Source organism: Jaculus jaculus, chromosome X (assembly GCF_020740685.1).
Source record: "Jaculus jaculus isolate mJacJac1 chromosome X, mJacJac1.mat.Y.cur, whole genome shotgun sequence".
In the NCBI taxonomy this organism is placed as follows: Eukaryota; Metazoa; Chordata; class Mammalia; order Rodentia; family Dipodidae; genus Jaculus; species Jaculus jaculus.
The window spans coordinates 28,701,641-28,724,915 of NC_059125.1; the positions used below are offsets into that span (position 1 = coordinate 28,701,641).

The 23,275-nt window shown below is 40.4% G+C and overlaps 1 protein-coding gene across 3 annotated transcripts in view; it reads left to right on the forward strand.

The window, feature by feature from the left end:
- Klhl15 (kelch like family member 15) overlaps positions 1-23,275 on the forward strand; it is a 109,729-nt gene that overhangs the window by 1,671 nt on the left and 84,783 nt on the right. The window contains exon 1 of one of the 3 annotated variants that reach the window (XM_045140487.1): positions 34-139. The exons of the other annotated variants lie outside the window; for them this stretch is intronic. The gene's annotated coding sequence lies outside the window, so the exon portion shown is untranslated. Of the gene's footprint in view, positions 1-33; positions 140-23,275 lie in introns of those variants that run through there. 3 annotated transcript variants of the gene reach the window in all.

Consider the following 23,275-nt stretch of genomic DNA (forward strand, 5'->3'; position numbering starts at 1 on the left):
TTTCAGACTGCTTTTGTGCTTTGTAAAAAGCACAACAGTATACTGTGGGCAGGATTAAAATTGCAAAAGGAAGTGCCTACTTTAAAGTGTCTGCTTTTATACATTGAGCCTCATCCCTTGTCCTGAAGATAACGTTTTGGTAAATTACTGTTTTACTGGGAATTTCAACACTTGATCTTTTTGTCTTGATTTGGATTATTTGGGGCTAAAATCTTGGAAGCAGGACAAACTTAACTTCATGGATGTTCAGAAGAGTCCTCCACTTGGTTTAATACTCTGTATAATACTGGAATGGTGCAATATAAGTGGATTGTAACATTTGTGCTAGTCATTTAAAATTTTAATTAATTTTTGTGTGTGTGTGTGATGTATGCATGCATATTCATATGTATGAGCCTGAATGTGCCACAGCATGCATGTGGAATTCACGGAACAACTTTTGGGTGTAGATCCTCACTTTCCACCTCATTTGAGACAGGGTCTATTGTTCTCATTATTGGGTTTGCCACTCCAGCTGGTCTGCCAGCTTCTTGGAAATTCTCCTGCCTCTGCCTCCTGTTACCATCACTGTGCTGGGGTTATAGAAGCTTCCAGCTTTTTATAGGATCTGGGGATCTGAACTTGGTTCTCATATGCTTGAACAGCAAGTACTTTATCCACTGAGTCATCTCTCCATCCAATAATTTAATATTTCTTTACTTAGAACAGCATTTATCAGCAAATAAAAACATATAAGTCAGTAGAGACAAGAGGAAAGTAAAAAGGTTTATATTTTTATTATCTTTTAAAGAAATATTTTTTATTTTTTTAAGAGAGATTAAAAGAGGCAGAGAGAGGATGAGTATGGGTGTACCAGGGCCTCCTGCCACTGCAAACAAATTCCAGATGCATGTACCACTTTATGCATCTGGCTTTACATGGGTACTGGGGAATCAAACCTGGGCCATAGGCTTTGTAAGTAAGCACCTTTAACTGCTGAGCCATCTCTCCAGCACTATTTTAGTATCTTTAACAACATATTTTACTACTATTGATTTCCCCCTCCATTTTTTAGCTCATTGTCAAACTTGGGCTTTTCATTGCAAATGTTTCATCATGAGTGAATGTTAACTAAGGAAAAAGAATCTTGAGCTGGGAGAGAGATTGTAGATTAATTTATTAGCATACTAACATACATTTCCTCTGACCTGGAATGCTATAGCTCTTTTTTTTTTTTTAAGATTATGGAAGGGTTTATTTCAGCGTACAGTCTTAAGGGGAAGTCTTATGGTGGGGAAAACATGACAGGCTTGTATAGCTCTTTTTTTTTTAAATGACATTCAGTGAAAGACAGTCACTGGTAAGACAAATAGATAGTGATTGGGAAATTTCTGAACTCAGGTAATAGTAGCAACACAACTTATTTGTAATCTTACCGTTGGGCAGAACTTTGATTTTTCTCGTCTTTAAATTGAGAATGTTTATAAAACATGGTAGGTTGTGAAGATAAAATTTGCTCATCCAACAAGGACTTATTAAACACTATTATGCTAGACACTGTTCTAGGTACTGGGTATTTCATAGGCAGTGTTAACAGATTTTTTTTAACTTTTAAAACATTATATTTATTTATTTGAGAGAGAGGGAAAGAAGAAGATACATAAATAGAGAATGGTCATGCCAGGACCTCTAGCAACTTCAAACCAACTCCAGATCCATGCTCCATCTTGTGCATCCGGCTTATGTAGCTACTGGGAAATCAAACTTGGCTCTTTAGGCTTCACATGCAAGCACCTTAACCACTAGGCAACCTCTCCAGCCCCCCTTTTTTGAGACAAGGTCTCACTGTATGTTGGTTTCAAACTCAGGGCAATCATCCTGCTTCAGCTTCTTACATGCTAGGATTGCAGGCATGTGTAATACCACCTGGTACAAAACAAAAAATTCAAGTGAAATGTTAATTAACAAAACTGGTGACACAGGCCTGTAATCCCAGTCCTCAGGAGATAGAGAAAGGAGAATCAGAAGTTCAAGGTCATTTTTGGCTAAGTAATGAGTTCAAGGCCAGCCTGAGATACATGAGATTCAGTCTCAAAAAAAATTAATAAATAAATTAACCTGCTTCACCATCAAATATACTGTAAGGAAAAGTAGAGAATGAAGGTAGTGATTGTCTGGTTAGTAGGATAGATGGGGTTTTGCAGTTTGAGGAGGTTGTTGGGATGAGAGGTCACTGAGGTAACATTGGAGTTAAGGCCTGAAGGGCATCATACATACCTACATAGAGTTATTCAAGGCAGAGAGGACAGCAAGTAGAGAAGCTTTAAGGTGGAGTATGGCTGGCTTTCTGGAACAGCAACAAAGTAGGGGTGATCAAAAGAAGGTGGTGGTTATGGCCATTTTAGGAATCACTGGAAGGGGATCTCACAGCTCATCTCCACTACAGGTATACATTATATTACTGCTGGCTCCAAAGTAGGTGACCTTTTGGGATTAGAAAATTTAACTGTGCGTATTTTTTGGGGGGGGGTCATGTTTGGGATTGAACCCCTGCCCCATGGGCCTTATGCACATGAAATAAATGCTCTATCACTGAGCTACATGCCTGGCCAGAATTTATTTATTTATTTATTTGAGAGCGATAGAGAGAAAGGCAGAGAGAGAGAAAGAGAAAGAGAGAATGGACACACATCAGGACCTCCAGCCACTGTAAACAAACTCCAGGTGCATGCACCCCCTTGTGCATCTGGCTAACGTGGGTCCTGGGGATTCGAACCTCGAACCGGGGTCCTCAGGCTTCACAGGCAAGCGCTTAACCACTCAACCATTTCTCCAGCCCTTTTTTTCGATTTTTTGGGGTTAGGTTTCACTGTAGCCCAGGCTGACCTGGCATTCACTATGCAGTCTCAGGGTGGCCTCCAACTCACAGTGATCCTCCTACTTTGCCTCCGAAGTGCTGGGATTAAAGGTGTCTGCCACCTCGTCTGGCCCCTGCCAGAACTTTTAGCTTTGCAATAAAATAAGTGGAAAAGGTAAAATATGGTCTCAGTTTTTTCTTTCTCTCCCCCTCTTCAATATTGAGGGTTAAACTCAGGGTTTTGTGTATGCTAGGCAAGTGTCCTGTCTCTGAGCTATATTCCCAACCCCTCAATTTTCTTTTTCCCTCCCTCCCTCCCTCCCTCCCTCCTTCCTTCCTTCCTTCCTTCTTTCTTCTTTCTGCGAGGCAAGGTCTAACTCTAGCTCAGGCTGACCTGGAATTCACTATGTAGTCTCAGGGTGGCTTCGAACTCTCAGCAGTCCTCCTACCTCTGTCTCCAGAGTGCTGAGATTAAAGGCATGCACCACCACACCTGGCCAATTTCTTTTTTTATTAAAAGAAAAGCTTGTTTGGCTAGGGCTAGGGGTGTCATTCAGTTAGTAGGCCACTTGCCTGTGATGTATGAAGCCTTAGGGTCCATCCCTAGTATTGAAAAAAAAAATCATCTGTTTAAATCACTGAAGCAAAAAAGAACTGAAAAAGTATCTTCTGTTCTTGATAATATCTTTAAGTAATATCTTTGAAGTTAGTTAATGATTCTGTATTGTGGACTGGTAGGAATTCTGAATCACAACATCAAGATCTTTCAGAAGATTTCTGTTGGTTATTTAATTCTTGGGGAGAATTAAAATGCTAACATTATGGGCTTTGTGATTGCATGTTACAAAATAAATTAGAAGATTTGGGATCTTATTCCCAAATAAGAGGCTTTTCCTAGAATTCTCACTGGATCCAATCTCTAAAGGCTAGGGAAACTGTTTTCAATGATGTTAGTTAGTTGAACTACTACTACTACTTGCACTGAGGAATAAGTAGACAAGCATTAAAAAGTTTTCTGATGAAAAATAGTTTTTGAATCAGTATTTTTTCCTTATCAGGTGGTTTTTGTTTTGTTTTCCAAAGAAGGGTCTTGCTCTGGCCCAGGCTGACCTGGAATCACTATGTAGTCTCAGGCTGGCCTTGAACTCACTGCAATCCTACCTCTGCCTCCCGAGTGCTGGGATTAAAGGCATGTATCACCATGTCTGGCCCTTAATCAGTTTTCTTACAGGATGACTAGATACTAAACATACCTGTAAGGTGAAATAATTTGGATGTTAAGGGCCAGCCAGGGTACTGAAGGACCTAGAGCCTTCTTAATAGCTTAAGTAAGTGAACATTTGCAAATTGGTACCGAGTTAGAAAAATATTTTGATGACAAGAAAGAATTCCAGTATTAAATATGCAACCCTTTCTCCCATAGCAAACAGTTCTTTCTCAATTTTGAGTAGTGCTTCTGAGGGTAAAATGACTGCTTATTGGAGCTAAAAAATCCTATTTTGGCTGCTTTGAGATTGTTGAATTTAAATATTTTATGTATTACAGAAAGAAAATGGGTGTGCCAGGGTTTCCTGTCACTGTAAACTCCAGGTGCATGTGCCACTTTGTATATCTGCCTGAGATTGTTGAATTTAAAAGTACTATATAAGTTACAGAAATTGTGAGAAATGTTAGGATTTGGAATTTTTGCTTTTTGTTTTTTCGAGGTAGAGTCTCACTCTAGCCCAGGCTGATCTGGAATTCACTCTGTAGTCTCAGTGTGGCTTCGAACTCGCGGTGATCCTTCTAGCTCTGCCTCCTGAATGATGGGATTAAAGGCGTATGCCATCACTCCTGGCTGGAAATTATATTTTTATACATAGTAAGCCTTGCGTTTTCCTTTCAATATGCAAGTATGGCATTTGTTGCATAGGCATCATTTTTGGTAGAACAATTTGAGGGTGAAGATAGTATGAAACCATCTACATTTTTCTTTGAGGATAAACATACTAACCTTTGGGAATCTAGATTTTGTACTAAACAGCTTCAAGTTCTGTGTGAATTTTCAGCCAGCTGTGGGAGGAATGTGAAAGCAATAAAGTACTGCTTATGGCATAAATACGGAGGTTAGTGTATTTTGAAACTTATTTAATTGTCTAGAATTTTGCCTTCAAATCAGAGTGGCAGAGTTGGAATCTAAAATGGAAGCATTTCTATGACTTTAATTTCCTGTCCAATTTTACCCCCATTGGACTTCTTTCTTTACTGGTCACTAGAGAGTTTGAACTGTTGGAAATAAATAGCAGTAATAGTCTTCCAGGTTAGAGATTAGGAAGATTATGTGTATATGTTTTCATGTTATCTCTTTTTTAAAAAATTTTATTAGCATTTTCCATGATTATAAAAAATATCCCATGGTAATTCCCTCCCTCTCATGTTATCTCTTAACCTGTCTTCAGTGGTACTTGAAATGTCCAAGGACCTCTTTATAACTTTTTATTTTATTTTATTTTATTTTTATTTATTTATTTGAGAGCGACAGACAGAGACAGAGAATGGGCGCGCCAGGGCCTCTAGCCACTGCAAACAAACTCCAGATGTGTGCGCCCCCTTATGCATCTGGCTAACGTGGGTACTGGGGAATTGAGCCTTGAACTGGGGTCCTTAGGCTTCACAGGCAGGCGCTTAACTGCTAAGCCATCTCTCCAGCCCTATAACTTTTTTTTTTTTTTTGGTTTTTTGAGGTAGGGTCTCATTCTAGCCCAGGCTGACCTGGAATTCACAGTGTAGTTTCAGGTTACCCTTAAACTCATGGAGATCCTTTTACCCCTGCCTCCCAAGTGCTCTGATTAAAGGCGTGCACCACCACACCAGGCCACTTTATAACTCTTAAAGGTTATTGGGATCCTAAAGAACTTTGGTTTATGTGGGTTGTACTGATTTATATAGAATTTGAAACTAAGAAATTTAAAAATACTTGTTAGAAAAGAGACTAGTGGGAAAGAAGGGATTCAGTGAAAGGGGATAGGGTGGAAAAAAGAGGGAAGTGGGAGGAGATTGTGATCATGGTATATTATCTCTATGTATGGAGATTGTCAATAAAGACTTAAAATTCGTTTTGAAAAATAATCCTATTAAGTAGTAACCTAGATCACTTTGGTAATTGAAAATTAACTATTTTCTAGAAAAATCAAGAATTTGTAGTTAGGAGTGGTAGCTCATCCTCATAATCCCAGCATTTGGGAGATTGAAGCAGGATTATTATTGTGAGTTTGAGGCCAGTAAGACGTCTCAATTTATTTTTAAAAAAACTGAGTATGAGCTGGGCATGGTGGCACACGCCTTTAATCCCAGCACTTGGGAGGTAGAGGTAGGGGGATAACCAGGAGTTCAAGGGTACTCTGAGACTACATAGTGAATTCCAGGTCAGCCTGAGCTAGAGTGAGACCCTGCCTTATAAACCAAAACCAAACAAAAAACACCCCCCAAAAACGGGGTATGAGAAAAGTTTCATTATCCCGTTTTTGCAAATGTCTTTAATGTCTGGGTTCGTAAAATACAATGGGCTATTCTTCGGCTTTTGTGGTTACATTATATGAAAACCTGGAAATCTTTGAGAGAATAAAGGTAAAAGAACTTTATTTGTGTATGTATGTGTGGTATGTGTATCTTTGTGTTTGTGTGTGTAGTTCTGTGTTTAATGTATGTGTGTGCTTGTGGAGACCAGAAGTTAATGTTGGGTGAATGACAACTTTCTAAAAATTGCTTTGAAAACCAGGCATGGTGGCCCATGTCTATAATCCCAGTACTGGGGAGGCTAAGGTAGGAGGATTACTGAAAGTTCAAGGCCAGCCTCAGACTGACTACACAGTGAATTCCAGGTCAGCCAGTGCTAAAGCAAGACCTTAGTTTGAAAAATCAAAAATGAGTAAAATAAATACATGAAAGATGTTTTGAAAATAATTTTGACACTGACAAATTCTTTTAGGTGACCAGGATCCCTGTTGTCACCCTGGATTCTATCCCTGTCCTAATCATAAGTATAAAATTGTGAGGCTTTGTGTGTGTAAGGGGGAGAGAGAGAGAGAGAGAGAGAGAGAGAGAGAGAGAGAGAGAGAGAGAGAGAGAGAGAGAGAGAGAGAGAGAGAGGGGCTGTGCACACACACTGTGTGCGTGTGTGTGTGTGTGTGTGTACTGGGAATTAAACCCTAACTCCAGGCCCTCTACCATTGTGCTATGAGCCACATCTTCAGCTCCTTATCAGTTCCAAGTTGATTAAACAAGACACACTGTTCAGTATTTCTTTCCTAAAGTATGCCTTGTAATTTAGGTTCCTCTTTTGGCAAAAAGCCTACCATTTTATTTATTTTTTATTTTTTTGTTTTTCGAGGTAGGATCTCACTCTAGCTTAGGCTGATCTGGAATTCACTATCTAGTCTCAGGGCACCTTGAACTCATGGCGATCCTCCTACCTTTTCATCCCAAATGCTGGGATTAAAGGCATGCACCACCGAGCCCAGATAAGCCTACCATTTTAAATTATGAAGGCAAAATTATAGTATGTCCATATTAGATTTATAAAACATAATTTTTCTTAATATGATGAGACATTTTTCAAATATAAGGGTATAGAATTTCTGAACATTGAACATTTTGTATGTCAGTCTCAAAGCCCTTTAATGAATTTTCTAGTCTTTATTGATTTATAATACTTGAGTTTTGTATATGTTCTACCTTTTTGTGAGACAGTCTGATGTAGCCCAGATGGGTCTGGAATGGTAGATGACTTTGAGCTCTGGATCCTCATGTCTGTACCTCCCAAGTGCTAGATGATAGGTGTATCCCACCATGCCTGACTGAGTTTTATATTGTGTTTGGTTCTTTTTTTTTTTTGGTTTTTCGAGGTAGGGTTTCACTTTGGTCCAGGCTGACCTGGAATTAACTCTGTAGTCTCAGGGTGGCCTTGAACTCACAGCAATCCTCCTACCTCTGCCTCCCGAGTGCTGGGATTAAAGGCGTGCGCCACCACGCCCGGCTGTGTTTGGTTCTTATAAATATTAGCGTCCTATCGTTGGTGTAATTCTGTAGAGAATTGAGAAATCTTACATAATTTTATATATTTTTCTTTTTATATTCTTCTTTGCTTCTTCTAGTTATTTTTATTTGCTTATATGTATTTTTTTTGTCTTATAATTGTATTTTTTCTTACTTACTTGAGTTAAAGTCTTGCCATTCTAAGTTTTGTTTTTGTTTTTTTTTTTTTTTTCTTTTTCGTAGTATCCAGGGTATGGATTGTGAACAAGTTGGTTTTGTTTCACGTCTTCATTTGTAAGTTGGTTCTTTGATGCCTTAAACGTAGATGTTATAGATCATTACTGCTCAGTAGAATGTAATCAGCCACATACGTAATTTCAAATTTTGTGTAAGCCACAATTTTTAATTAAAAAAAGAAAGATAAGATTATTTTTGATTTATTTTACCTAGTATATCCAAAATATTAACAATCAGTAGAAAAATTTAGAGATTCTTTTACATTCCTTTTGTTTTGCCCTTTCTTATATTCTACAACCCAGATTATTAAACTCCTTTTTATTTATTTACTTATTCATGGTTTTTCAAGGTAGGGTTTCACTCTACCCCAGGCTGACCTGAAATTCATGTAGTCTCAGGGTAGCCTCAAATTCATGGTGATTGATCCTCCTTCCTCTGCCTCCCAAGTGCTGAGATCAAAGGCGTGCACCCCCACACCCTGCACTTATCTTTTAAAAAATATATTTCTTGAGGTAGGGTCTTACTCTAGCCCATACTGACCTGGGTGGGATTCACTATGTAGTCTCAGGGTAGCCTCAAACTCATGGGAATCCTCCTAATTCTGCCTCTTGAGTGCTGGTATTAAAGGTGTGTGCCACCATACCTGGCTTAAAATTATTTTATTTATTTATTTACAAGTAGAGAGACAGAAGAGATAGAGAATGGTGTGCCATGGCCTCCAGCCACTGCAAATGAACTCCAGATCCTTGCACCACCTTGTGCATGTGGTTTTACATGGGAGTCAAATTGTGGTTGTTAGGCTTTGTAGGCAAATACTTTAACCACTGAGAAATCTCCAGCCCTGGACTCTTAACTAGTTGTATAACCTTGAATAAAAAGTCAGTTCAGGGCTGGAGAGATTGCATAGTGGTTAAGGCATTTGCCTGAAAAGCCAAAGGATCCTGGTTTGATTCTCCAGGACCCATGTAAGCCAGATACACGAGGGGGCACATGAATCTGCAGGTCGTTTGCCGTGGCTGGAGACCCTGGCGCACCCATTCTCCCTCTCTCTTTGTCTCTGTCTCTCCCTCTCTCTATCTCTCTCTCTCTGCCTCTTTCTCAAATAAATAAGGAAAATATATTTTTCAAAAAGGCAGTTCATCTGTAAACCTTAGTGTCTTTATCTGTCAAGTTACAGTTGGTCTGGGCCTGGGAATGTGTGGTGTAATTTTAAGTGCTGTTGTTAGGGAGAAAGAGTTTAACAGGGTCAGATTTATTATTTAACTCCTAAGTGTAAGGGTCAAGTGTATGTTAGAACTCCAGTGGACACCAAGTGAAACGGTGCAATAGTAATAATCTTACATGCTATCCTAAGGAGCTGTGTACTGTGTGCAGTGCTTTACATGCGTTAACTGAATTAATTTTCATAGCAACCTATGAGGTAGACACTATTGCTTTTTGTGCCCCCATTTTACTGATGGGGATAGTAGGGCACAGAGGGGCTAAATTGCTTGCCCCACATCACAGAGCTTCACTGTCTCCATTGAGAGACTGTGTGAGTTTGGTTAGCTGGTTACTGAGTAGTACACTGTTTTATACCTCCCAGTAGAAGTGTAGGTTATTGATCCTACACTAAATCCGCTAGACTTAAAAAATACTGTATTTATATTTATTTATTTGAGAAAATGAGAGAGAGTGGGTGAGTATGGGCCTGCCAGGGCTTCCTGCCACTGCATACAACTCCAGACACATGAGCCACTTAGTACATCCAGCTTTGCGTGGGTACTGGAAAATTGAACCTGGGACCATCAGGCTTTGTAAGCAAGCACCTTTAACCACTGAGCCATCACTCCATTCCCCAAAACGCTGTTAGTCTTATTGATAGGTACACAAAGTTTTCTCAGGTAGAAATGAAATTACTTCATATACCCCAACTATCACACATTTGTGAAGGTAAAAGCTGATTTAGATCAGAGAACCTTTACAAGTACGTTGATGGACTTAATGAGTTTATTGCATATCTGTAGAATCATATAAAAAGTAGGAGAATAAAAGAATTTTATGACTCAAATTTATTGTTATTTATTTATTGGCTAATTATCTCATTTTTCCAGATGCAGAGAAGGGTAAGAAAGTTTAATTTTTTTCTGTTTGTTTTCAAGGTAGGGTCTTGCTCTAGCCCAAGCTGGCCTGGAATTTACTATGTAGTCTCAGGCTGGCCTCAAACTCCTGGCGATTCTCCTACCTCTGCCTCCCTAGTGCTGGGATTAAAGGCATGTGCCACCATGCCTGGGTCTTTTGACTGTTGTTGACCATCCCCCTCCATTTTTTGATTTTTCTAGCGCGGATCTCACTCTAGCCCAGGCTGACCAGGAATTGACTCTAGTCCAAAGCTAGTCTTGAACCCACAGTTATCTTCCTACCTTTGCCTCCTAAGTGCTAGGATTAAAGGCATGCAACACCATGCCTGGCTCCATTCTCTCCTTTTATTGCCTTATTGCCCTATGATATTTCCACCACAGTATCTGGAACATGAATTACTTTAATTTTTTTTTGTTTATTTGTACTCATAAGTAGAGAGCCGGGGAGAAGGGAGGGATGTAGGGATGGATGGGGAGGAGGGGAGAGAGAGAAAAAGAAAAGAAAATGAGAATGAATAAGACTAGGTACTACAGGGCTTCTTGCCACTGCAAAGGAACTCCAGATAAATGCATCACTTTGTATAGTTGGCTTTAGGTGGATACTGGGAAATTGAACCTGGGCCGTCAGGCTTTTCTTTTTCTTTTTTGGTTTTGTTTTTGTTTTTCGAGGTAGGGTCTCACTCTGGTCCAGGCTGACCTGGAATTAACTCTGTCATCTCAGGGTGGCCTTGAACTCATGGCAATCCTCCTACCTCTGCCTCCCGAGTGCTGGGATTAAAGGTGTGCGCCACCACGCCCGGCTCCGTCAGGCTTTTCAAGCAAGCACCTTTAACTGCTGAGCCAGAGCCATCTCATCAGCCTTTTTTTTTTTTCTTTTGAGGTAATATCAGTCTAAACCAGGTGGGCCTGCTCAGGCTAGTCTTGAACTTAAAGCAATCCTTCCACCTCAGCCTTCCATGTAGCTGGGATTGGCATAAACTGCCATGCCTAATTTTGGATTTATTTATTTATTGGGTGGGAAAGGGAAGGGAGAGAATGGGGGTGCTAGGGCCTCTAGGCACGAGAAATGAACTCCACATGTATGTGCTACCATCTGCATGTGGCTTACCTGGGTTCTGGGGAATCAAACCTGGGTCCTTAGGCTTTGCAGGCAAGCATCTTAACTGACAAATCATCTCTCCAGCCCTGCTTTATTTAAAAAAAAAATATTTATTTTGAGAGAGAGAGAGAGAGAGAGAGAGAGAGAGAATATGAATGAATGAATATATGAATGGGTGCATCAGGGCCTTCAACTGCTGTGAATGAACTCCAGATGCGTGTACTCCCTTGTGCACATGGGTACATTGTGTGCTTGTGTCACTGTGTGTCTGGTTTATGTGGGACCTGGAGATTCAAAGATGAGTTCTTAGGCTTTGTTGGCAAGTACCTTAACCACTAAGCCATCTCTCCAGCCCCAGCCATGCTTTTTGTCTCTTTTCTCTCTCTCTCTTTCTTTCTTTCATTCATTCATTCTTTCTTTCTATCTTTTACTTTCAGGCCAGCCTGGAATATACAACTAAAAAAAAAAAAAAACAGAGCTGGAGAGATGGCTTAGTAGATAAGGTGCTTGTCTGCAAAGCCAAAGGACCCAGGTTCGATTCCCCAAGACCCATGTAAGCCAGATGCACAAGAGAGCTCACACGTCTGGAGTTTGTATGCAGTGACTGGAGGCCCTAGCATGCCCATTCTCTCTCTCTGTCTCTTTCTCTTGCTCTCTCAAATAAATAAATAAATGAAAGTAAAATATTAAAAAATGCTTATCTTAAAAACAAAAGCAAGGACTGGAGATATGGCTCAGTGGGTAAAGTACTTGCTGTGTAAGCATGTGGATTTGAGTTTGGACCCCTGCATCGACATAAAATACCAGTCCTTCCTCTTCCTTTCCTTCTCCCCTTTCCTGTTACTCTCTTTTGCCTCTTTCCTACCCTCCCCTTGTTTCCCCACCTCCTTTCCCTCTTTCCTCCAGGGTTTCATTTTTGTTATAAATGTATCTGGGTGCACCTTGACAAGCCAGAGTGGTAATTAGTGAACATGGCACTGAGAAGGTAATGAAACACAGAAGTTTGCATCCAGTTTAATTTGCTGTGGTTCTTACTTGATAATTATTTGAAAATTGATAATTAGTGTGGTAGTGATGGCCCTCTATGAGCTAATATGTTTGCTTATCCAGACACACACTGAAATTACTTTTGTTCCACATATGTAGTTTTGTATATATGCCTTATACTGTTAGGAAAATTCTAAGTTCATTTATTTTGCATTTTAAAAAATGATTCATAGGGCTTAGTGGTTATGAGCTTGCCTGTGAAGCCTAAGGACCCCGGTTCGAGGTTTGATTCCCCAGGATCCACGTTAGCCAGATGCACAAGGGGGCGCATGTGTCTGGAGTTCATTTGTAGTGGCTGGAGTCCTGGCGTGCCCATTGTCTCTCTCTGAGCGTCGCTCTCAAATAAATAAATAAATAAATAAAAATAAACAAAACCCCCCAAAAAAAAAAGATTCATACAAGACAGAATTGATAACTTACTTTAATTTTATTTTGAGATAGGGTCTTAGGTAGCTTATGTTAGCCTTGAACTCACAATGCTACTTTCTCATCCTCTTGCATGCTAAGATTATAGGTGTAAACCACCTTACCTGGCCTGAAAAATTTTAAATCTTGAATGTGTGTGTAAAATAGTTCTGGTAAGTAGCAATTACATTGTCCAGATATTTTTCCTCACAAATAACCCCTTTGTGTTCTCCTTTGCTCAAGTTTCTCTTTTTCTTTTGGTTTTCCAAGGTAGGTTTCAGCTCTAGCCTAGGCTGACCTGGAATTCGCTCAGTAATCTCAGGGTGTCCTTGAATTCATGGCAATCCTTTAACCTCTGCCTCCCAAGGGCTGGGATTAAAGGCATGCACCTCCATGCCTGGCTTTTTTTTTTTTTTTTTTTTTTTTTGAGACAGGGTCTAACTTAGGCCCTCTAGCTTAGGCTGACCTGGAATTCTGTGTAGCTTGAAACTCATAGTAATCATCTTACCTCAGCCTCCTGATTGCTGGGAGTAAAGTTGTGCCCACAATGCCTGTCTCTGTTTTATTTTTAAAATAGTTTTGTTTACTTATGACAGAGAGAGACAGAAAGGCAGATGTAGAGAGAGTATAGGTGTACCAGAGCCTCCTGCCATGTAAACAAACTTTGGATGCATGCACTACTTTGTGCCCTTGGCTTTACATGGGGACTGGGGAATAAAACCCTTGCTGTCAAGCTTTGTAAGCAAGTGTCTTTAACCATCAAGCCATCTTTTCAGCCCTGTTTTGTTTTATTTTTGAGGTAGTGTCTCATTCCAGCTCAGGATGACCTGGAATTCACTATGTAGTCTCAGGCTGGCCTCAGACTCACAGTGATTCTTCTACCTCTACATCCTGAGTGCTGAGATTAAAGATGTGTGCCACTATGCCCAGCATTTTTATTTTGAGATGGGAGTCTTTTGATGTTGCCCAACCTGGCCCCAATCTTGTGGGCACAAGTGATTCCCCCCACCCCCGGCCAGGTCATGCTATCCAGGAGACTCACAGGATGTCTCCTGAATAGCTGGAACAAGCATATACCAAAACATCTGGCTGAAGGCTGGGGAGATGGTATAGCAGTTAAATGAGGCACTTGCCTGTGAAACCTGTAGACCCATGTTTGACTCTCCAGGTCCCGTGTAAGCCAGATGCACAAGGTGATGCAAGTGGACAAGATCACACGTGCACAAGGTGGCACATGTGTCTGTAATTTAATTGCAGTGGCTGGAGGTCCTGGGCACACCAATTCTTCCCCCCCACCCCATTGCACACAAGTGCGCATGCACGTACACACACTCTTTCGCTCAATAAAAATAAAAAAAATGTGGATGAAATCACATAGCTTTTTGGTGGTACTGGGGGTTGAATTTAGGGCTTTGCATATACAAGTCAAGCACTTTACCACTGAGCTACATCCTCATCCTCAGGAAATTTCATATTTTGTTGAGATAGGGTCCTGCAAAGGATGACCTAGAGTGTTTTTTCTTCCTGTCTTCACTTGTCCATTTCTGGGAATACAAACTTGCGTGACTATACCCAGTTTATTCAGTGCTAGGGATAGATCTCAGAGCTTCTTATGTGCCAGGCAAGCTAATTGTGCCACATCTCCAGCCTGAAATTATATAGTTTCTGATTAAAAATGTACTAAAAATATTTGATCTTGGGCAGGAGAGATGGCTTAACAGTTAAAGTGCTTGCCTGCAAAGCCAAAGGACCTCAGTTCAATTCCCTAGGACCCACATAAGCCAGATGCACAAGGTGGCACATGCATCTGGAGTTCATTTGCAGTGGCTGGAGGCCCTGGCATGCCCATTCTCCCTCCCTCCCTCAAATAAATAAATTTAAAAAAATATTTGATCTTAATTTCATCTTGTACATACTTTACTATCTTAGGTAAGTGAATATTTAATGTGGTAGAATTAACAGGACAGGGTCTCATGTCACCCAGTCTGAGTTCAAACTTGCTATGTAGCTGGAGGATGACCTTGAACTCCTGTCTTCCTACCTTCACCTTCCAAGTGCTGAGTTTATAGTCATGCACCACCACCTCTGGCTCAGACGGGTTTTTTTTTGTTGTTATATAAGCTCAGGCTGTGATAATTATTGATTGTACAGGTAAAGATGACAAGAAGATGAAACAGGTGTCATAGACAATATATTGATGGAACAATGGGGAGGTATTAGTACTAGAGCAGTATGATTTGTAGGTATAGCCTACTGAAAAAGGAGGTAGAATAGGTCACAGGTGTCAGATGTTTTGCCAGTTCTTTCACTGGAAGGGATGTTTGTCCATCTAACACCCACCCAGAGCAAGAAAGGAATTTAGGGAGATAGGGTCCCAGCATTGTCTTTTGCAGGAATTCAAAATCATAGATACTGGTTGCTATATTTTTTTTATCATGTTCTTCACGTCTTGCATGATCTGTGGGTATTGTCTCAGCACATAATCTAGACATACAATTCCAAATCATGAGGTGTTCTAGCCAATGCTACAAAAGTGGCTGTAGTGCTAGTCATGGTGGTATGTACCTATAATCCCAGTTTTTGGGAGTCTGATGCAAGAGGATTGTTTTGAGTTATGAGCCAGCTTGGGCTACAGAGTAAGACCCTGAGACTACATAGTAAATTCCAGGTCAGCCTGGACAGAGTAAGACCTTATCTTAAAAAGAGTCAAGCTCAAAAAAAAAAAAAAGGAGGCAAGCTTTTTTAATAGTTTTCTTTTTATTTTTAACAAAAAAATTTTGGTTATTTATTTGAAAGCAACGGGGGGTGGGGGAGGGAGGTGGCGGATGGGCGTGCCAGGGCCTCCAGCTGCTGCAAATGAACTCCAGACGCGTGCGCACCCTTGTGCATCTGGCTAACGTGGATCCTTGAGAATCGAGCCTTGAACCAGGGTCCTTAGGCTTCACAGGCAAGCACTTAAACCCTAAGCCATCTCTCCAGCTCCCCCCCTTTTTTTTAAAGAACAGAGCAGCAGAGACCTCAGAGAAAGGTCTATAAATTTTGTTTCTAAGATGATTGAATAGATATGGAAGGAACTTTGTGGACCAAAATATAATAAGGACATTTGTGTACAGTAAAGCAAGGTTCCAGAGGGAACAGTGGAAAGGGTTATGGGGACATTTAGAAATGAAGTCATTAGGGAGGAAGATAGGAGCTGTGTGAAATGTAAGTAAAGGGTAGGATAGATGACCTGGTGTGGGTGTTTGTGTGAAAAGAAGAAAATTGCTTTGCTTCATAAACAGTGCAATAGATGTGAGTAGTTTATTTTACTGTACTTAGACCTAGTTTATTTATATTTAATTTTAAGATTTTATGTATTTATTTATGACACAGAGAAAAAGACAGAAGGAGAGAGAGCATGCATGTGCCAGGGCCTCCAGCCACTGTAAACCAACTCCAGATGCATGTGCCTCCTGTATCTGGGTTATGTGGGTTCTGAAGAGTTGAACCTGGGTCCTTAGGCTTCTCAGGCAAGTGCCTTAACTACTAAGCCATCTCTTTAGCCCCTAATTTATTATATTCATCTTCTTGCAATGCTTAGAATTGAATCTATGGCCTTATATATGCCAAATACATTCCATTGAACTATATCTCTAGCCCTAGATAAGATGTATATATATCTTCTATACTTAAAAACAACAAACCATGGTTTTTCCCTCCCCTTTCCCACCTTCCCCTTCATAACTCTGATCTTCATCATATCCCCTCCCTCTCTCCATTAGTCTCTCTATTTTAATTTGATGTCATCATATTTTTCTCCTATTATGAGGTTCTTGTGTAGATATTGCTAGGCACTATGAGGTCTTGGATATTGAGGCCAAATTCTGTCCAGACAGTTGTATGTAAAGAGTGGTACCCTTCTTTTGGCTCTTCCATTCTTTCCGCCACCTCTTCCACAATGGACCCTGAGCCTTGGAGGGTGTGAGATGTTTCAGTGCTGGACACTCCTCCATCCCTTCTTCTCAGCACTATGTTGCCTTTGGGTCATCCCAGTGGTCATTGCCATCAGAAAACAGAAGCTTCTCTAACCTGTAGTGAAAGTAGCATTAATATATAAGTATGAACATTAAGTGTAGTACTTTCAGGGAAATTTGGTGAGAGTAATACATGCATTTATCCAAACAAGAACAGACTTTACACCCCTAAGGCTCATGACCTCCCCTGCCATAGGCTTTTGATTAGGTTTTCAGTACCAGGCATGTATTCCTTCCCATAGAGTAGGCCTTCAGTCCTATTAGAGAGCAGTTAGTTTCCCCCAGAGCAGACATGCCACTTTTGCACTCATTCAGTCATTTTGCCTGTCTGGCCAAACTTGAGGTTTCCAAGTGTCCACTGTTTTCACTGCTGATGACTTCTGTCTCCCATAAGACGACATACAATGCAGCTTTTTCCAGATTTCAGTTGGTTGGATCACAGGGAGAACCTAGATAAGTTTTTTTTTTTTTTAATTTCTTTTTTGTTTTTATTTTTATTTATTTATTTGAGAGCGACAGACAGATAAAGAGGCAGATAGAAAGAGAGAAGGGTTGCGCCAGTGCCTCCAGCCACTGCAAATGAACTCCAGATGCATGCACCACCTTGTGCATCTGGCTAACGTGGGTCCTGGGGAATCAAGCTTCAAACCCGGGTCCTTAGGCTTCACAGGCAAGCACTTAACCACTAAGCCATCCCTCCAGGCCCTAGATAAGTTTTTAAAAAATATTTATTTACTTTTTTGAGAGAGAGAGGGAAAAAAAAACAAAAGAAAATAAACAGGGAAAGTGGGCTGGAGGGATGGCTTAGCGGTTAAGGCAATTGCCTGCAAAACCAAAGAACCTGGGTTTGATTCCCAAGGACCCATGTTAGCCAGATGCACAAGGGGGTGCATGTGTCTGGAGTTCATTTGTAGTGTCTGCTGGCCCTGGTGCGCCCATTTTCTCTCTTTCCTCCTTTCTTTGTCAAATAAATAAATAAATAAATAAATAAATAAATAAATAAATAAATAAATAAATAAAATATTAAAAAACAAACAGAGAAAGAGGCAGAGAGAGAGGGAATAGGGAGAAAGGGGCATGTCAGGGTCTTTAGCTATTGTAAACAAACTCCAGATGTATGTTCCACCTTGTGCATCTGGCTTACGTGGGAACTGGAATATTGAACATAGGTCCTTAGGCTTCACAGGCAAGCACCTTAACCACTAAACCATCTCTCCAGCTCTCTATATAACTTTTTTTTTTTTATTTCAAAGGGGATGATAGTTTATTTTCGAGCCAACCATGAATGATCATGGCCCAGGAATACAGTTTTAGGTTATCCTAAATTTCATGTTCCAGCACATTGGCAAGTTCATGAAGTTTTATAGTTACAGAGCAACAGATCATAAACCAAGGCACTTTTCAAATATATTAATGGAAATATCAGATAGGCAGGTTACAACAAAGTGGTCAATCTCTTCTGTAGATACTACAAGACTTAAGTTTGGCCAGGCAGGCCAAATGAGCCAATAGGTACAATAGTGACATGTCTGTTATGAGGGAAACCACCTGCCCTGTCATTTGACTTGAGGCCCACTCCATGGGAGGGAATACATCCCTGATACTGAAATTCTACAACAGGGGTAGTCATGAGCTCTAGGGTATCTGCTGGTGTCTAGCTAAATGTATATACTAAAAACAAACAAATAAAAACAAAAGGATGAAGAGCAATACTAAAGACTACCAACAAGCCTGCCATGACTCAGGGAACATTGAGAAAGACTCAGAAAGATTGTAAGAGCCAAAGAGTAGGTGGGAATGCCTTGAGACATGGTCTCCTAGCTGACTCATTGGGACTGACTGAGGCCTTCATGACCCTAGAAAACTTTTTTAGAATAGTTTTTAAAATATATTTTATTTATTTGAGAGAGAGCAAAAGAGGCAGAAGGGAGGGAGGGAGGGAGGGAGGGAGAGGGGGAGGGAGAGTGGGTGCACCAGGGCCTCCTGCTACTGCAAACGAATTCCAGATGCATGTGTCTCCTTGTGCATCTGGCTTATGTGGGTTCTGGAGAGTTGAACCTGGATCCTTTGGCTTTGCAGACAAGTGCTTTAACTGCTAAGCTAGCTCTTCAGCCCCTTAGATAAGTTTTTTTATTTTATTTTTATTAACATTTTCCATGATTATAAAATATATCCCATGGTAATTCCCTTCCTCCCCACCCCCACACTTTCCCATTTGAAATTCCATTCTCCATCATATTACCTCCCCATTACAATCATTGTAATTACATATATACAATATCAACCTATTAAGTATCCTCCTCCCTTCCTTTCTCTACCTTTTATGTCTCCTTTTTAACTTACTGGCCTCTGCTACTAAGTATTTTCATTCTCACGCAGAAGCCCAATCATCTGTAGCTAGGATCCACATATGAGAGAGAACATGTGGCGCTTGGCTTTTTGGGTCTGGGTTACCTGACTTAGTATAATACTTTCCAGGTCCATCCATTTTTCTGCAAATTTCATAACTTCATTTTTCTTTACCGCTGAGTAGAACTCCATTGTATAAATGTGCCACATCTTCATTATCCACTCATCTGTTGAGGGACATCTAGGCTGGTTCCATTTCCCAGCTATTATAAATTGAGCAGCAATAAACATGGTTGAGCATGTACTTCTAAGGAAATGAGATGAGTCCTTTGGATATATGCCTAGGAGTGCTATAGCTGGGTCATATGGTAGATCAATCTCTAGCTGTTTTAGGAACCTCCACACTGTTTTCCACAATGGCTGGACCAGATTGCATTCCCACCAGCAGTGCAGAAGGGTTCCTTTTTTTCCACATCCCCGCCAACATTTATGATCATTTGTTTTCATGATGGTGGCCAATCGGACAGGAGTGAGATGGAATCTCAATGTAGTTTTAATCTGCATTTCCCTGATGACTAGTGACGTAGAACATTTTTTTAGATGCTTATATGCCATTCGTATTTCTTCCTTTGAGAACTCTCTATTTAGCTCCATAGCCCATTTTTTGATTGGCTTGTTTGATTCCTTATTATTTAACTCTTTGAGTTCTTTGTATGTCCTAGATATTAATCCTCTATCAGATATATAGCTGGCGAAGATTTTTTCCCATTCTGTAGGTTGCCTCTTTGCTTTTTTCACTGTGTCCTTTGTGGTGCAAAATCTTTGTAATTTCATTAGGTCCCAGTGATTAATCTGTGGTTTTATTGCCTGAGCAATTGGGGTTGTATTCAGAAAGTCTTTGCCAAGACCAATATGTTGAAGGGTTTCCCCTACTTTTTCCTCTAGCAGTCTCAGAGATTCCGGTCTGATGTTAAGGTCTTTAATCCATTTGGACTTAATTCTTGTGCATGGCGAGAGAGAAGAATCTATTTTCATCCTTCTGCAGATATATATCCAGCTTTCAAAACACCATTTGCTGAAGAGGCTTTCTCTTCTCCAATGAGTATTTTTGGCATTTTTATCGAATATCAGGTGGCTATAGCTACTTGGGCTTACATCTGGGTCCTCTATTCTGTTCCACTGATCTACATGTCTGTTTTTGTGCCAGTACCATGCTGTTTTTGTTACTATGGCTCTGTAGTATAGGTTAAAATCAGGTATGGTGATACCACCAGCCTCCTTTTTGTTGCTCAGTATTATTTTAGATATTTGAGGTTTTTTGTGATTCCAAATGAATTTTTGGATTGTTTTTTCTATTTCCATGAAGAAAGCCTTTAGAATTTTGATAGGGATTGCATTAAATGTGTAGATTGCTTTAGGTAAGATTGCCATTTTCACAATATTCCTAGATAAGTTTTTAAAAAATATTTTTATTTTGTTTATTTGTTTATTTGACATAGAAAGAGGAGGGGGGAGAACAGATGTGCCAGGGACTCAAGCCACTGCAAACGAACTCCAGATGCATGCGCCCCCTTGTGCATCTGGCTAACGTGGGTCCTGGGGAATTGAATCTGGGTCCTTTAGCTTTGCAGGCAAATGTCTTCACTGCTTAGCCATCCCTCCAGGCCCCTAGATAAGTTTTTATTGCATTATGTTTGCTCCCGTTTCGTACTATGTGAAGATTGGTTTGATTTTCTTAAAATAGATATATGTAATTTTTTTGAGGTAGAGTCTTGTCTAGGCTGACCTGGAATTCACTGTGTAGCCTTAGGGTGGCCTCAGCCTCACAGTGATCCTTCTATCTCTGCCTTCTCAGTGCTGGAATTAAAGGCATGTGCTACTCTGCCCAGCAAAGATTATATATTTATATTTTAAAGTATATTTATTTATTTGTTTGTTTATTTATTTATTTATTTATTTATTTATTTATTTATTTATTTATTTGAGAGTGACAGGATGGGGGGGGGAGAGAGAGAGAGAGAGAGAGAGAGAATAGAGAAAGAAAGAGTGAGAGAGGGTGAATGGGCACGCCAGGGCCTCCAGCCATTGCAAATGAACTCGACGCATGCGCCCCCTTGTGCATCTGGCTAAAACCTGGGGAATCAAGCCTCGAACCGGGGTCCTTAGGCTTCACAGGCAAGTGCTTAACTGCTAAGCCATCTTTCCAGCCCTATATTTATATATATATATATATATATTTTTTGGTAAACTCTTTTTTTTTTTAATTTGAGAGCGACAGACACAGAGAGAAAGACAGATAGAGGGAAAGAGAGAGAATGGGCGCGCCAGGGCTTCCAGCCTCTGCAAACGAACTCCAGACGCGTGCGCCCCCTTGTACATCTGGCTAACGTGGGACCTAGGGAACTGAGCCTCGAACCGGGGTCCTTAGGCTTCACAGGCAAGCGCTTAACCGCTAAGCCATCTCTCCAGCCCTATATTTATATTTTAAATAAAATATTTTTTAGAGCTTGAAAGATGGCTTAGTGGTTAAGGCAGTTGCCTGCAAAGCCCAAGGCTGATGTTTGACTTTCCAGATCCCATGTGAACCAGATGCAGAAGGTGGCGTATACATCTGGAGTTCAGTTGCACTGGCTATAGGCTCTGGTGTGCTAATTCATTCTCTCTCTCTCTCTCTCTGCCTATCTATGTCTCTCACACTACACACTCATAAAAAATAATAATAATAAAAAAGATAAGATTACTAAAAGGGAAAAGAGGAGCTCGGGAGAGGGTCTCAGTGGATAAAGCACTTGTTCAAGCATGAATACCCCAGTACCCATGTGAAAAACTGAATGTTATGGCAGGCATTTGTAATCCCAGCCATGTCTACAGGTGAATAGGGAGGTTGAGACAGGATAATCTGCTGAAAGCTGAGGGTGGGTAGGCAATTAGGTGATGAAGACAGCTGTGAACAACATGAGACCCTACCTCAAAGAAAGTGGAAGGCGAGGACTGACACCCAAAAGTTGTTCTCTGACCTCCACATGCACCTGCACTCACACTTGACATATACACAAACATATATTCCCCCCCCCCAAAAAAAAAGACAGAAGAGAAGTATCTCTTGAAATCCTACTAGCCAGGGACATCATTTTGTTTTATGTTCTTCCAGACTTTTCATCAAAATAAATACATGTGGGGCTGGAGAGATGGCTTAGTGCTTAAGGCATTTATTTGCAAAGCCAAAGTACCCCGGTTCCATTCCCCAGTACCTTTGTAAGACAGATGCACCAGGTTGCACATGCATTTACAGTGGTACATCCATTCTCTCTATATCTGCCCCCCTCTACTGAAATAAATAATTAAAAAAAATGTGTATTTAAACTTTGCAGATTTACTCAGTATATTACAGTATCAGCTAATATCCTTTGCCTGAATAGATGCATTGCTGTCTCTACTCTTTTTTAAATTTTTAAATTTTATTTATTTATTTAATTTTTATTAACATTTTCCATGGTTATAAAAAAATATCCCATGGTAATACCCTCCCCTCCCACTTTCCCCTTTGAAATTCCATTCTGCCTCTACTCTTAATTGCTACAGTAATTCATCATTAATATCCGTTATATATTTATTTAATCTTTTGTGAGACTTTTTATGTAGTGTCTTGCGCTAGCCCAGGTTAACCTGGAATTCACTATGTAGTCTCAGGCTGGCCTTGAACTCACAGTGATCCTCCTACCTGTCTCCTGAGTGCAGGGTTTAAAGACATGTGCCACCATACCTGGCTTTAAATATTTTATTAATTTATTTGTGTGTGTGTTTGTGTGTGAGAGAGAGAGTTGGGCTCCTAGGCTTCCTGTCAAGTGTCTTAACCACTAAGCCATCATTCCAGTCCTTGTTTTGCTTTTTCTGTTTTGAGACAAGCCCAATACACTGCTTTTTTTTTTTCATGAGAGGGAGGGAGAGAATTGACACACTAGCTACTGTAATCAAATTCCTGACATGTGTACCACCTTGTGCACATAGGTGATCTTGCACATGTGTCACCTGTGCATCTGGCTTATGTGGGATCTGGGGAATCAAACATGGGTCCTTAGGTTTTACAGGCAATAACCTTAACTGTTAAGCCATCTCTCTAGCCCTGATAATTGCTCTTTTGAGATGTCTTTACCTT